Consider the following 15619-nt stretch of genomic DNA (forward strand, 5'->3'; position numbering starts at 1 on the left):
ACAAGTTACATAAAAAGTATGAAAATGTTTGAAAGATAGATATTTTGCATGGTCTAGTTATTTCAATTAAAATTTTATTTCTTAAGTCTAAATTATTTTACTATTAAGAAAATTAGTAACACTATTTCAAACTTTATTTAATAAATATAGGAATCCTATGTATTTTGAAAAATAAGTGGCACTACTCCTGCTTCTGAGTATATATCTGGGCCTTAGCTGGTGTTCTTTTAATCTCTCTACAATGTATACCAATACAATATGTATTGCGTCCCAGTTTTGCTAGTTGAACATATTCACAAATTAAAACTGGTCCTTGATCTGGCAATGAAAGGCCAGTATGATAGACTTTACATCATTATATTTACCTGTACTATAAAATTAACATAATAATATAGTATTTTTAATTGATACCTTCTCTTTCTTTTCCTTCATAATTGCTACTATTCAGTATTTTCTAATGAACTGGAAATTTATGAGACACAGAATGATTCACTCAGAAGTAAAACCAGAATCATCTTGAAATGTTTTTCAGAGGTCCAAATGCTCATTTTTAGAGAGTAATCTGGTGTACTTATAGCACAAAGCTTGTATTTATTGAAGGTCTTGCTACCAATCTACTAGAATTTTATTTATCTATATTAACCTAGGTTTACTCAAAACATTTCATGGGATCAACCCCCCCCCGTGTGAGACAATACATATAACCTGTCTGTCTCTGTCTCCCCATCTTTCTTTCTCTCTCCCTTTATACTTTTTTCTTTGTGTCTCTCCTCTGGCAATCTCTTTTCCTCTCTATTTCCTTCTCTCTCTCTCTCTCTCTCTCTCTCTCTCTCTCTCTCTCTCTCTCTCTCTCTCTCTCTCTCTCTCTCTCTCTCTCCCTCCCTCCCTCCCTCCCTCCCTTTCTATCTCTGTCTTTCTATCAGTCTGTCTCTTGGTCTTTCACACACATTATTTCTGTATTTCTGTTTCTCTGTCTCTTTATGTCCCCCTCTCTCATAAGTGCACTCTTCTTCTGTCTTTCCTCTTTCTCTCTTCTCTTTCTCTCCTTTTTCTATTTCTGACTTTCTCTAGATATCTCTCTCTCTCTCTCTCTCTCTCTCTCTCTCTCTCTCTCTCTCTCTCTCTCTCTCTCTCTCACACACACACACACACACCCACACACCCCCACACACACACACCCACCCACACACACACACACTAAAGAATTTTATCTTTTCTTCATTTAATCAAAGATACTTACTTTCCAAATGTTTGCAAACCTTTTTCCCCTCTGATCCCAGGCCACTTTTCAGACCGATATGAGTGTCTTTTTCATGCTCTTCACTTCAAATTGTTCATTGCACTGTCCTCCTATGCCCAATGTGTTGAGGTTCAGCATCACTTTTTTTTTTTTTAAAGGCAGACTTCACTGTTTTATTCTATCCCCTATTTCCCCTTTCTGAAATCAGGTGGTAACGAAAAAGAAGCAAAGTGGAAATTAGGAAATAAAAGTCCGACAAGAGGCCTGTGACCAAATAACGTAGTGTTCTGTCCCCTCCTGCCTTGGTCCTTGTTCTGCAGGAGCTTCTCTGCAGCCTGCTCCAAGCTTTGAGGGTTGAAGGCAGCTTGACCTGCTGCACTTTGTCTATATTTCCCCAGCATCGGCTTTATGAGGCTTCCTCTCCACTGCCTTTCCAACTCTAATAAACATGAGCTCCAGCGTACTTCCTTTTTACCTTTACTAGTGTTAGGAATCCTGGACTCCACCCCACCCACACCCACTCCCCCAGTGGAATTGGCTGCTCTCCCACCAGTATCTCCAAATCCTCCCCTATCAGTACTACTACAGTTCTCCCTACTTGTCTCTGGAGAGCTATCCAGCAGCTTCCCTCTTAGGGCCCTCCAAAGTACAAAAAAGTGTAAAAGCATTGGCTTTCTTCTTTCCTGTGATTCGTGGGGAAGGGAGGGAGGCGGGACTGTGGGATGTGTGAGTGTGTGTGGGGGTGTGTGTGGAGGACCTCTTTGATCCCTTCTGATAATAATGTTTTTAAGTGAAAAAATAAAACCTATAAAATTATTACTAAAATCAATTATATTGAATGAGCTATGAAAACATTATTTTTTTTAAATCTAGTTCACCAACCCCAGGTACAGAACCCTTGCAGTTTCTAAAGCCTGAGAAGTGTACAGAGAAATTGCCTGCTCTGAAAAGAGGAGGTCACTCTGAGTGTAATTAATTTACAGAACTAAGAGCTGGAAAGGACCTTAAAGCTCATTCAGTCCAGCTATTTCACAGAAAAAGAAACTGGAACCCAGTTCCACAAGCATTTAGCAAGTACCTACAGTGTATAAAGTAGAGATTAAGTGATTTACCAAAGTGTCATGAAGATATAGTTGGCAACACTGGCATTCTAAGTCATGTCCTCTCTATTTAAATCCTGAAGAATATGTCATCTCACTGAAGGAGTATGGCTTACATGAGGAGATTGTCTTCATTGAGGAGTAATAATTAGTTATATGTTCTTGTCTGTGGACCTCTTTTCATCTCAAAAAAGGATATGTTTCTACAAGAAACTTTTCCCTTGTTTTCTTAAATAGAATCTCAAGCTATACCAGGATAGATGTAAACATTTATTTGGGTCTAAGTCCTCAAGTGTAATGGAAAAATCAAGGTATTTTTATTTGAATTCCCATAAAAATTGGTCTCAGAAGATTGAAAGCTATTTTACGGTGTGAGCAATGGAACATGAAATAGGAAACAGTCTGTGTCATAGTCCTAGAGGGATGCATATCTGTGTGCATGTTTTAAAGGATTGAATTTGGAGCTTGCTTGCTAATTTACATACAATTTGCATTCATTTCCATATGATATGCAAAAATCCAAACTCTAAATATGAGAATTACTGTGAAAAAAAATTAATTAATTATGAGAATTATAATGACTATAGTGACTTTCTGCTCCTTGTTGACAATCGTTTTTACTTGTTATAGCAACCTCATACCAAAAAAAGAACTGAACAATAATTTGTGCAACTATAGTGTCTATAGTGTTTTCTCTATAGCTCTAGAAAGGAAAATTGTGATGATTAGCAATCCCAGCCCCAAGCAAACACACATATTTTAGGAAACAAGTATGGTACAGTAGAAAGATCACTAGATTAGAAATCAGGAGTGTCTGTAGAAATTATGTCATATAATTTAAACAAGACTTTAGAAGGGAAGGGGTAAAGAGGAATTGGAGTGAGAAAAATCTTGAGATACAAAAATAATGATTTAAAATGAGATTTTTGTCACAAATATTTAGACTACATATTCTAAAGCTAATTTGTAAGACAGGTAAAATTGTAATGCTGATTAATATGAATTGTCATAGGTTACCCAAAATTCTAAATTAGGCTGGTAGAGTTTGCTTTTTTTCTGCTTGTTTTACTTAGTAACAAGTGTTTGTTGGTTGTCAACCTAGTTGATAATGGACCAGCCTAATATAGTTCACATCACCACAACACTGATACCAAAAGATGGTTATTTTTCCATCTATTCTGGCATAGGTATATTCTATATCACATTACAGAATATCCACCCTAACCAAATCACAGATTTCTTTAAGTATTAAAAATGTATAAGTAACTGCCAAAAGTAACAGCCTCATCTTGTAGTTAATTAAATTAGATTTCCCTGGGAGTGTTCCATCATAGACTACAAAATTGCCTCTGATATTTTTTCTGATTGTAGGAAAGTTCAAGTTTATTTTACAGAAGCTATTTCAGGGTTTTCACTAATAGCATCTTCTGCCAAAGTTACCTGGAAATTTATGGAGGAGATTAATATATTAGAATAGAAGGAAGTTAAATTTATGAGAAGATTAGGATAGTAAAGTAGTGATAAATTTATTATAGAAGTTTATGATTAAATCTCCATATCACAACTGTATAAAAAAACTTGATATGAAAAATATGTTATATCATGGTTTTGTGAAAGGATGGGAAAATTTTCCTTCTAGTATGCTGGAGAGGATCCTGGAAAAACAAAGCCAGAAACAAATTTGTAGGTAAAGAGGTTTCTTGTTCAATCAGATGTTTCTATTTCCTTGAAATTCTATTCATTTCAAAAAAATATTTATTGAGCAACTTTGGTGTTCTGCATAGTAAAATTACACAAAACTATTCTGGAGTTCATCAAAATAAGGGCTGGGCCATGCAAAGCCCTGAATTAATTTTGAAAATTCAGATTATCCTTGTTGTCAGGTAGACCTAGTGAGCCTAAAGTAATAATCTCTATAACTTTGCTTAAGGCAGCTAGGTGGCACTGAGTCATGGGCTAGGAATCAAGAAGATTCATTAAACTTCATACCCTTACTAGCTGTGTGAATCCAGGCAAGTCACTTGATCTAATTTGCCTCAGTTTCCTCTTCTATATAATGAGCTGAAAAAGGAAATAGAAAACCATGTTAGTATTTTTACCAAGAAAACCCCAAATAGGATCATAGTCAGAAATGACTAAAACAACTGAAAAGATTACAAAATATATTGCTTGGTTTGCATTACTCTTTGATACATTGTGGGAAGGGGGTAAAGGTGAAGGATGGCAAATATATTTATTAAAAGTTGGCTTTTCATAAGCAAATATTAATTTTCATAAACAAAAGATTTCAAAATTATTTCTCTAAGCTATGCCTATCTCAGCATATTTCTTTCTTGCTTATAATTATGCTTTATCAATTCAAGTTGCATTTAGTAGGCACCGTAGTATGCCAGGCACTGTACTGGGATCTGAGGATATAATAAAGAAATAATGCAATATTAATTTTGATATCAACACAGATATTAAAAGAAGTAGGACTCAAAGAATGGAGTGGATTTGCCATGGAAAAAGTATATAAAAACATAATTTCCTAGCTGTATGACCCTGGGCAAGTCACTTAACCCCAATTGCTTCAGAAAAAAACCCATAAACAAATATTATACAGGAAGATACTATATGACAGTATCACAGTCTGCATTGATAGAAAGAATATCTTCTCCAATAAAACTGTACATGGAGAGGGCAGGGGTTTTTTGCTTTGGTTTTTAGTGATATGAAAATGGAGTCACAAAGAAGTTAAGTGACTTGTCCACTAAATGCCAATCACATGGGGTGACCTTAAATTCTTCTAAATCTAAGCAAAATAATCTTTTTACTATATCACACAACCACACATGGGGAAAAATCTAAAGTTACAAATAATTAGGAATAATTTGTGACATTTCTAAATAGCTTACTATTATCAATTGAATTCAATTTCTAATAATATTCACAGATCCTGATTACAATCATTCCTATCCCTCTTGTCTCTCATTCTCTTAACTTAGAAGTCTAAAAGCATCTGTTTGAACCCAAGGCTGCTGCAGCGCTCTCTCTCTCTCTCTCTCTCTCTCTCTCTCTCTCTCTCTCTCTCTCTCTCTCTCTCTGTATATATATATATATATATATATATATATATATATATATATATATATATATATATATATACTTATTTATTTATTTATTTATATGTGTGTGTATATATACGTATATATATATATATATATATATATATATATATATATATGTGTGTGTGTGTGTGTGTGTGTGTGTGTGTGTGTGTGTGTGTGTATATCAGCATTCCCACTTTCTTTTTTTTTTTTTTGTCCTGAAGGGAGTCATAGAAAACTCTATATTGGAGAGAAAATATTTTCTCCTAAATAATGATAAAACCATTGAAACCACTTATATCTATTTAATCTATTTCTTTCCTCATTCGTAAAGCTTCTCATCTCCAAACTTACTTCTATCCAGAATAATACTTTTTCTGGGTCTAGCATAAACTGAAATTTCAGTGCAATTGCCACCTTAGCAAGCAGCCATTTTCAGTGCCCTCCTGATTGCAAGTATAAAATCTTCATTTGTGCTAAAAAAAAACAAACAAACCTATTTGCTTCTTTCTCTCAGAACATATCATTTAAATGAGAAGTTTACAAGACTTTTAAAGCTATAATCCAGCTGTATCACAGACATCCGGGAAGGAATATTGTTAATTGTCTTGTTTGATGATCAAGGGGACTCAATCTAGGCAAAATTTTGAAATAGACAAAGTTTGTTTTTGGAGACCTTTCTTCTCTCCATTGGATACCCTTCCCCCCCCTTGCACTGTTTTTGTATCATCCAGGAGTTAAGGATGGTTGTCATGTTTTAAAATACAGTATTTTATGGTAAGCAGAATAATTTCAGAAAAGCCTAAAAAGACCTACATGAACTGATACTGAATGAAGTGAGCAGAACTAAGAGAGCATTATACATAGAAACAACAAGATTATATAGTGATCAGTTGTGATAGACTTGGCTTTTCTCAACAATATAGTGATTTAAGGCAATTCCAATAGACGGGAATGGAAAATACCAATCACATCTAGAGAGAGAAATATGGAGACTGAATGTGGCTTGAAGCACAGTATTTTCGCCTTTTTGTTTATTGGGGTTTTTTTCTGATCTGATTTGGTCTGATTTTTCTTGAATAACATGACAAATATGGAAAAATGTTTAAAAGGATAGCACATATTTAACCTATATCAGATTGCTTACTGTTTTGAGGAGAAAGGGAGGAAGAAAGGAAAGAAGAAAAATTTGAAATACAAAGTTTTACAAAAATGAATGTTGAAAATTATCTTTACATGCATTAAGAAAAGCAAAATACTATTAATGAAAAAATAAAATATTTTAAAATATAAAAACAAAAACATTTTAAAGTATTTATCTATATGGAAACAAGACTAGATTTGGTCCTGGGCTGTAGTTAGCTGACAACAATCAACAATCAATAATCTCAATAATCGAGCCTCATTTATAGTTTGCTGATTTCTAAGATTCATTAAATGCTCACATTGAAATTTTAATAATCAATTCTCACAACCCGGTCTGAGTTGAATAAAAACATTGCTAAACATTGGTTTTCAGAAATTAGTAACTTACTTTTATGTAGAGAATATTCATAGAATCAGATGTCAGTATTAGAAGAAATCTCGGAGGCCATCTAATAAAATTCATACCTGAAATAGAGAGTCCAACTACAACGTTTCCAAGTGGTCATCCATTCATTTTCTCTTTCATTACTTCAAGTCACAGGGAAGTCATTAGCTTTTAAGGTAACTTTTTTGGAAAGATCTAATGATTAGGATTTTTTTCCATATGCAATACTTTTCCCAGGTTTTCTCTCCTGAAAGAAAGTTCCAAGGTGAGTATGGAGACCTCTTATTCCTACAGTTATTGATCCAATCCAAATTATCAAGTATCTGACACTCTCCATGATAGTGAATGCATTCCCTTACAAATATAATCTACAAGTGTCAGTATATATATGATTAGCTGATAACTTATTCCTCATTCCCTTCTACTTCTCAGAAAAGGTCCAACTCCTCACTGATCACTCCTACTAAGGCAGAGCCTTCTAGTTCCTCCCACTTTCTCTCTCTTCTTTTGCTTGGGTAAAGACAGGAGAGGTAACACCATGTCTTCAAATGGGACTCTCCTAGTGAGCCACACATAGATCATGACCATTTTTTTTCCTTAGGAAAAATCAAAATGAATGCTTTTTTAAGGCTCTATTGTTTAGAGTAGTTGAATTAATTATTTTTTCAAGTTCTTTATAATTTTATTTTAAATTTATGGACTAAAACCAACATTTCCATAATGTTGAAATAAAAAAGATGATTGTACATAAAACTGTAAATCTACTCTGCACAACTTTATTTTTTTCAAATATACAACAAAATTTTCATGTAAATTTCTTTTTTTTTTCTTTCCCATCCCCTGTACTTTAGAGATGGCTATCATTAAATTCAAATATATATATATATATATATATGTATATATATAATATATATAACATATATATTATATATATGTGTGTGTGTCTGTATGTATATATATATATATATATATATATATATATATATATATATATATATATATAAATGTATTATATTCATACTTCTAGTTATCTGTTCTTTCTCTGGATGCTATCCACATTTGTATTTTTAAGAGACAAAATAACTTATTCAGTCAAAGTCATTTTTAAAACATTCTTTAAATTGGTTAGTCAATTATTTTAAGCTTATTTATAGTCTAATAAACTCCCAATAGAATATATAACAGCTCTCTCCCACTAGAAATGGAAACATTTAGCTAGTACCTCTTTTGAGTCTCTTATGTAAAATTTGCTTGGGTTATTAAGTATATATGGTAGCTTGAAAGTTACACTGCTTAATTCTGCTTTCTTCTGGAAAAAAAAGGTTTACATGTAAATATGCATTTTGGCCAAGCAACTTTTAAGAAAAAATGCAGAAGTCACTGTAAAGAAAAATAGCTTGGTACAATGTATTTAGTGATAAAAAAGGAAATGGAAGAGGGAATGGAGCCTTTTGGAGACATCAGTTCCTCCACATTCCTCACAACAATGCATCTGATAACCAAGTGGAACTTCAGTCATGTAGGTAAACTACCCCAATTGAGAAGTCCCTTTCTAACAACTCACAAATGTCTTCTCTTCTTCCAGCTATGGGAAGGGAAGCTATATGAATGCTGCTATCACAACAATTGTCATTGCTATAATTCTCCTAGCAGTTTCTCTGCCATCTCAGCTACAATAGTTTTGACATCTATCTTCCCCATACTCCAGGAGTTCAAGCTCTATGTCTCAAGTGCTAAGATCTTCACTATTCAATCCCAAATTTTACTCAATACCTTCACTGTGCCCAGGAGAGGAACCTACACACAAAATCTACCTTGGCTCACAATTTGATGATCTACTATAATTCCAGAAGACCAATGGTTAAGAGTGTTTCCCATTTGATAACAAATAGTTCACGGACTAATATGCAGAATGAGATGATTTGTTTTATCTCACTATGTTTTTGTTATAAGAATTTTATATGTCTTTTTTTATTTTTTCTGGGGTTGGAGGAATAGAGAAGGGAGGAAAAAACAAAGAGAAAAAAATTGCGATATAAAATTTTAAATTAAAATGGTCTCAGACACTTAACACTTCCTAGCTGTGTGACCCTGGGCAAGTCACTTAACCCCAACCTCAGGAAAATAAATAAATAAATTTTTAAAAATTTAATGAGTTAATGGAAATAGGCAAGACACATTTGAATCCATAATAATAAAGGTGTCCTCCAGAAATCTACAATATTCTTTCTGCCCTCAATAAGATTCCAATGAAGATGGTCAGAGATTGTTTTCCTACCTAGAATATGGTTCTACATGGCTTTCCTCTCTGCTTATCTTCAATAATGTTTTCCTTCTGCCACTCTCAGCAAGGATCAACGATTGTTCTTTATATTTGTTCCCAACAACTGTTCTCTACCGTTCTGCATTTTTTCCTTTGTTGCAAGTCAGTAGTAATGATCCTATCCTCTGCAGCTTCCTCTTGCTCAGGCCTTATCCTGTTTGACTGTGTTTTGATCTTTTTCCAATTAAATAGAAACAATAAAATGAGCAAACAAACAATTAAATTAATGAAATCTTTAGAAATTAAGTAAAATTGAACAAGATAATTATATTATTAAATTTCTAAATCAAATATAAGTGGTAAAGGGGAACTATATAGTACTATGGACATTTAAAGATATCTAATCCTAATGAGTAGAAAGTAAATACATGTTTAATGAACTTTTATTGATTGATTGCTACTATCAAATGACTCTGCATATCTTTTCCTTTATCTATACTACTTAGCCAACAAACTTATTGCATCTATAATAAATATGTGTGTATCCCAAAAGCAAACATTTAAGATTAGAATAAAAATAATTTTACAACACTTTCCAGTAATCAAAATTATTCATTGTTCACATTTATCAATGTAATGCTACCAACCTTTCTTTTTACAATTTATAACATTAAGTTAGAAAAGAAGGATGGGAAAAGTGAGGTAAAAGATTGCCTTTATAGTCAGAAAGACCTATGTTAATTTCCTGACTTTAGCATAAACTAACTGTGTTACTATGGGGAACTCAATATCCTAGGTCAGTAGTGTTGAACTCAAATAGAATTTTGTTTAAGAATCTCTATGGGCTTCATATTGACTTAGAAAAATCACATACTTAAAATAGCTATGTTTTACTGTGGTTTTTTATGTATTTTGATGAATATTTCATTTCAGGAGTATCACCCTGTGTGTTTGATAACTCTGCCCCAGGCAATTCTCCAAGGCTATCTTGGTGCATCTCACTTAGCTGTGTATCAATGTGTCCATGTAATAGCTAATAAAGAAAGATAGCATTTATATAGTGATGTAAGCTTTTCAAAAAAATTTTATGTATGGTAACTCATTTTTTCCATGGGATAAATTTATTACCAATAATTTATCAATCTGTACTACTGTAGAGAATTTCCTTTATGAAAACTCTCCACACCAATGAATTTTAAATCAAGATCTTCCATACACTCTTCACTAAAGTCTCAAAAGAGACACCAACAGACAGACAGTTTGTTTTCATAGACGGAGCTAGGTGATTAGTGCATAGAATGCCAGAACTTAAATTAGGAAGATTCATCTTCAGGAGTTCACATTTGGATTCAGACACTTACTAGCTGTGTGAACCTGGACAAATCACTTAATCCTATTTACCTCAGTTTCCTCATTTGTAAAATGAGCTGGAGAAGGAAATGGAAAACAAATCCAGTATCTTTGCCAAAAAAAATTCAAATGGGGTAACAAAGATTCAGACATGAGTAAAATAACTAAATAACAACAAAATACATACACACATGTGTGTATTCAAATATGTTGTGTGTATACATATTTAGAAAGAAAGAGAGAGAGAGAAAAACACAGAAAGAAAAAAGGAAAAGGGAAAAGAGAGAGAGAAAAAAAAAGGTACTCAGAGAAAGAAAAATAGAGAGAGGGGAAAAGAGAAAGGTCAAAAGAGAAAGAAAGGAAGAAAAGCAGAATAGAAGGAGTTGTGGCTTTGAAATTAAATGAACTGGGGCAACCAGTCCTGAAGTCAGGAGGACCTGAGTTCAAATATGGTTTCAGACACTTAACACTTCCTAGCTGTGTGACCCTGGGCAAGTCACTTAACTCCAATTGCCTCAACCAAAAAAAAAAAAAATGAATAAACCATAATAAGTTACCTATGTGATTATAAATATATCACTTAATTTCTCAGAGCTTCTGTTTTCTCATCTAATATGGGAATAGTAATACTCATATAAGTAATACTCATAATACTCAGGACTTTTCAAGATTGTTATAAAAATTTTTCATAAATCTTATTTTGTTTTAAAATGCTATGTAAATGTGAATTAGGATCTACCAAATCTAATCACACTTGTTTTCCTCCATGTAAACATTTTTCATTGAAGTTCCAGTTCTAATATATTAACCATTTTCTGAAATAAAACATTCTGAAAAAAATATATGGCATTTAATTATGATAATAATTGACAAGAATAATTAAGGTAGGTCATAGGTGCATTGATTTCCATTAATATTTAAGTCTCATTTTTATTTATATTAATTGAGTAGACTTTATTTTCCAATTTATCAAACTGGACCAATCATACTTTAAATGCCCATATGACTAAATTTTCACATGACCAAACTGGGTTCAGTGATTCTCCTTTCTCTATGATTTTCTTCTTTATTAGAACTCAATATTAAGTGGTAAAACCTATTCAAGGAAAAATAATGAAAGAAAAGATATGTTATTTGAGAGAGAAAGTACAAGATTGCTACAGGTCACACCAATAGCAAGGTGATTATAAGGGTTTATTTGTTTGTTTTAACTTAAACTAAAAAATATCTTCTGACTGAAAGGAATAAACACATCATGTTCCTTTACTCTAGATGGCAGCATCCACCTGGATTCTTCTAGCTAAGAAACACAAGAACCCAAGCTATTAATGATTCAAGTTTTATCAAAAGTCCTGTCTGCATTTGTCATTTTGCTGTGAAACATAAAATCAATGTGCCTGAGCAGACATTTGTCAAAGTCCTTGTGCATGACATGGATTTCTTCCACCTGATAAACATGGAATAATTCTAATAGCACATCCTGTGTATGGAAGAAGCAACATCATTACAGCAAATACCATGACTAGACGATGGCATAGACTAGAATTTGGTGGGCACCTGCCAGCATGATGCGAAGAAGAGTTTTGATGATCACCCTGTTAATTCAATCAATAAAAATTGCCAAGTTGAATAAAGGTCAAAAAACACATTGTGCATGTATGTGCCCTGGATTATCTGTTTAGCCTGTCTATATTCATTAGATCAACAGAAGCACAGAATCAGAGAGTTGGAAGAGTTGTCAGAGATCATCTAATTCAAGACTTCCTGAAGAAGAATCCCTTCTATGTGTCAGGGTTGTGGTTTCTCTCCTCATGTCAACTATAATTATCCTTTTCCTTGAATCAAAATCTCTTAAGCTTATTACTAGCCTCAGGAATAGATATTTGATTTTCACATTAGAGTGAAATGTGCCTAACTCCCCAGCAGGACTCATTTCAACAATATTAATTAATTAATCAGTTCCCATTAAAAGCAATAGTGTTATGTAAGCTAAATGGTTGTCCTTCACAATACAATTATCAATAAAAGCCATAATTGAATAGTTTAGCAATCAATATATCTTTTTTATTTTTTTTTATTCATTTTTCCAAATTATCCCCTCCTTCCCTCCACTCCCTCCCCCCCCGATGACAGGCAATCCCATATATTTTACATGTGTTACAATATAACCTAGATACAATATATGTGTGTAAATACCATAATATATCTTTTTTAAAGAATAAAATGTCAAATCGATACTTCCTTTACAGATATAAAGACATAATGCAAACTTACATAGCCTAATGGGATGCAGTGGGCTATGGTGAAAAGAGAACTTGGGTTCAAGGTAAAGTTTTACCACTTACAAAGTCTATGCCTAGAGGTATGCTGGTCAATACTTAACATCAGGCTCTGGGGGTGAGGAGAAGTATATACATTTTTATATTTACATTATTTTTTGGGGGGGATTTGAGGTTTTTTGATGAAGCAATGGGAGGTAAGTGACTTGCCCAAGATCATATAGCTAGTAAGTGTCTGAGCCATATTTGAAATAAGATCTTCCTTATTCCAGGCCCAGAGCTCTATTCACTGTACCAGCCAACTGCCACACCAATTTTACATTTAATTTGCATTATTAACATTTTCTTAATCCATTTGTTAGGTCTAGACAGTGAACAAAACAATAAATTAAGCCCTAATTTGTAGTATTTGCTAATTTGGGGGGTGTAAACACTCACAAGGAAAATTTAACAATCAATTCCAGCAGACTGCTTGCTGTCTAGGGGAAGGGGTAGAGGAAGGGAGAGAGAAAAGTTTGCAACACAAGGTTTTGCAAGGGTGAATGTTGAAAACTATCTTTACATGTATTTTGAAAATAAAAAAGCTATTATTAAAAAAAGAAAGAAAATATGTGATACTACACAGGAAAGGCCAATGAGAATTCATGTACTCCTTGGTATGGGGAAATAGCAATACCAAAACAAGTATTCGTCTCTAAGGCAATAGACTCTGTCAGTGCCTTTACACATTAGAAAAGTGCACCAAAAAACCGAAGGGATTTAAGTAAGAATTCTGCTCACCACAGTGATTAGTCATGATTTAGAAGATAAATGATAAAAAAATGTTACCCATGTCTAAAAAAGATATGATAGATTAATGTAAAAGTGAAACACACATTTTTACATGTGATCAATATGGAAATTTCTTTTGATTATACTTATTTGTTACAGAAATCTTACGTGTGTGTGTGTGTGTGTGTGTGTGTGTGTGTGTGTGTGTGTAGGAGGGTGGGTGGAGAGGGAAGGAGTCTAGAAGAGGAAGGAAAAAAATGACTGATATTTTTCTAAGCCTTAAAGAATTTTAAAAATCATAGATCTCAGTAATAACCTACATTAGATGCCATATAGTCCAACCTCCTCATTTTTCAGGTGAGGAAACTAAGGTCCAGAAAGGTTAAATGATATGCATAAAGCTACATAGTACATGGTTGACAGAATCAGGATTTGAACTCAGGTTCAAAGCTCTTTTGACCATCATAACCTGCACATAATGGTGTAGAGAAGGGATTTCTTCCTAAAATAATAAGAATAAAGAATGACACTTATGTGTTTAGTTACCATCATTGGTACAATTTGTGAAAGTGAAAAAAAAATCTTGAATGGATCATTAGAAATATAATAACCCTAAAAACTCTAAGCAACAAGATGCTAACATGAATCAGAAAACATACACCACACTCTAATCTCTGAAAGAGGAAAAAATATAGTCTGTATGCCAAAACACAGACCAGACTGATAGATTAAAATGATCTAAAAAGAAAAACAGTAGTCCGATTTTTGCCTACAAATATGTCGCTATAGTTTGTTTTCTCATTAGGGAATCGGAAAGAACAGAAGGTTGGGCTTCTGTGTTGACTGTAGTGGAAAATCACAGACATAGCTGGCTCTAGACTCATGGGATTGCTTTGCCTAAGGTAGAAGAAAAACTACTAGGAAATGAGATACCAGACAACTGACAAGATGGAGCAGATGGAAAGAGATTATTTTTAAGCAGTTTTTATTGAGGATAGTGAAAGCTAAGCAACTACAAATGAGCAGGACACATTTAACATGATTCTGGATTTTGTTTTTAGCTGCTGCAAATTGGGCAGCACAGGCAGAAGATGTAGAACCAGATCAAAAGCTATCCCCAGGGTGCTTTGTGCTCATTTCTTTAAAAATATAAGAAGACCTCCCAGTATGACAGGAGCTCTTAAGCTCCTCATCATTGAAAACTGGATCCTAGCCAAGGCTTGGCTACCTCTTCCAAGAATCTGAGGAAATATAAGAAACTAGAACTTAAAAATAAGAAATAACAAAGCTTGTACCCCATCATCAGGGCTTCTTCCTTGAATGTATATTTCTTCCTTTCCCTGTGATTCTGAAATATGTACATGAATATAATGTTTTTTTTTTAATTTTTTATTTTATTTTATAATTATAACATTTTTTAACAGTACATATGCATGGGTAATTTTTTACCACATTATCCCTTGCACTTACTTCTATTCAGATTTTTTCCCTTCCTCCCCCAACCCCCTCCCCCAGATGGCAAGCAGTCTTATATATGTTAAATATATTACAGTATAATTTAGATACAATATATGTGTGTAGAACCGAATTTTTTTGTTGCACAGGAAGAATTGGATTCAGAAGGTAAAAATAACAGTTTACATTCATTTCCCAGTGTTCCTTTTCTGGATGTAGCTGGTTCTGTCCATCATTAATCAATTGGAATTGGATTAGCTCTTCTCTATGTTGAAGAAATCCACTTCCATCAGCATACATTCTCGTACAGTATCATTGTTGAAGTGTATAATGATCTTCTGGTTCTGCTCGTTTCACTCAGCATCAGTTGATGTAAGTCTCTCCAAGCCTCTCTGTATTTCTCCTGTTGGTCATTTCTTATAGAACAATAATATTCCATAACATTCATATACCATACTTTACCCAACCATTCTCCAATTGATGGACATCCATTCATCTTCCAGCTTCTAGCCACTATGAAAAGGGCTGCCACAAACATTTT

This window comes from Sminthopsis crassicaudata, chromosome 3, assembly GCF_048593235.1.
Source record: "Sminthopsis crassicaudata isolate SCR6 chromosome 3, ASM4859323v1, whole genome shotgun sequence".
Lineage (NCBI taxonomy): Eukaryota > Metazoa > Chordata > Mammalia > Dasyuromorphia > Dasyuridae > Sminthopsis > Sminthopsis crassicaudata.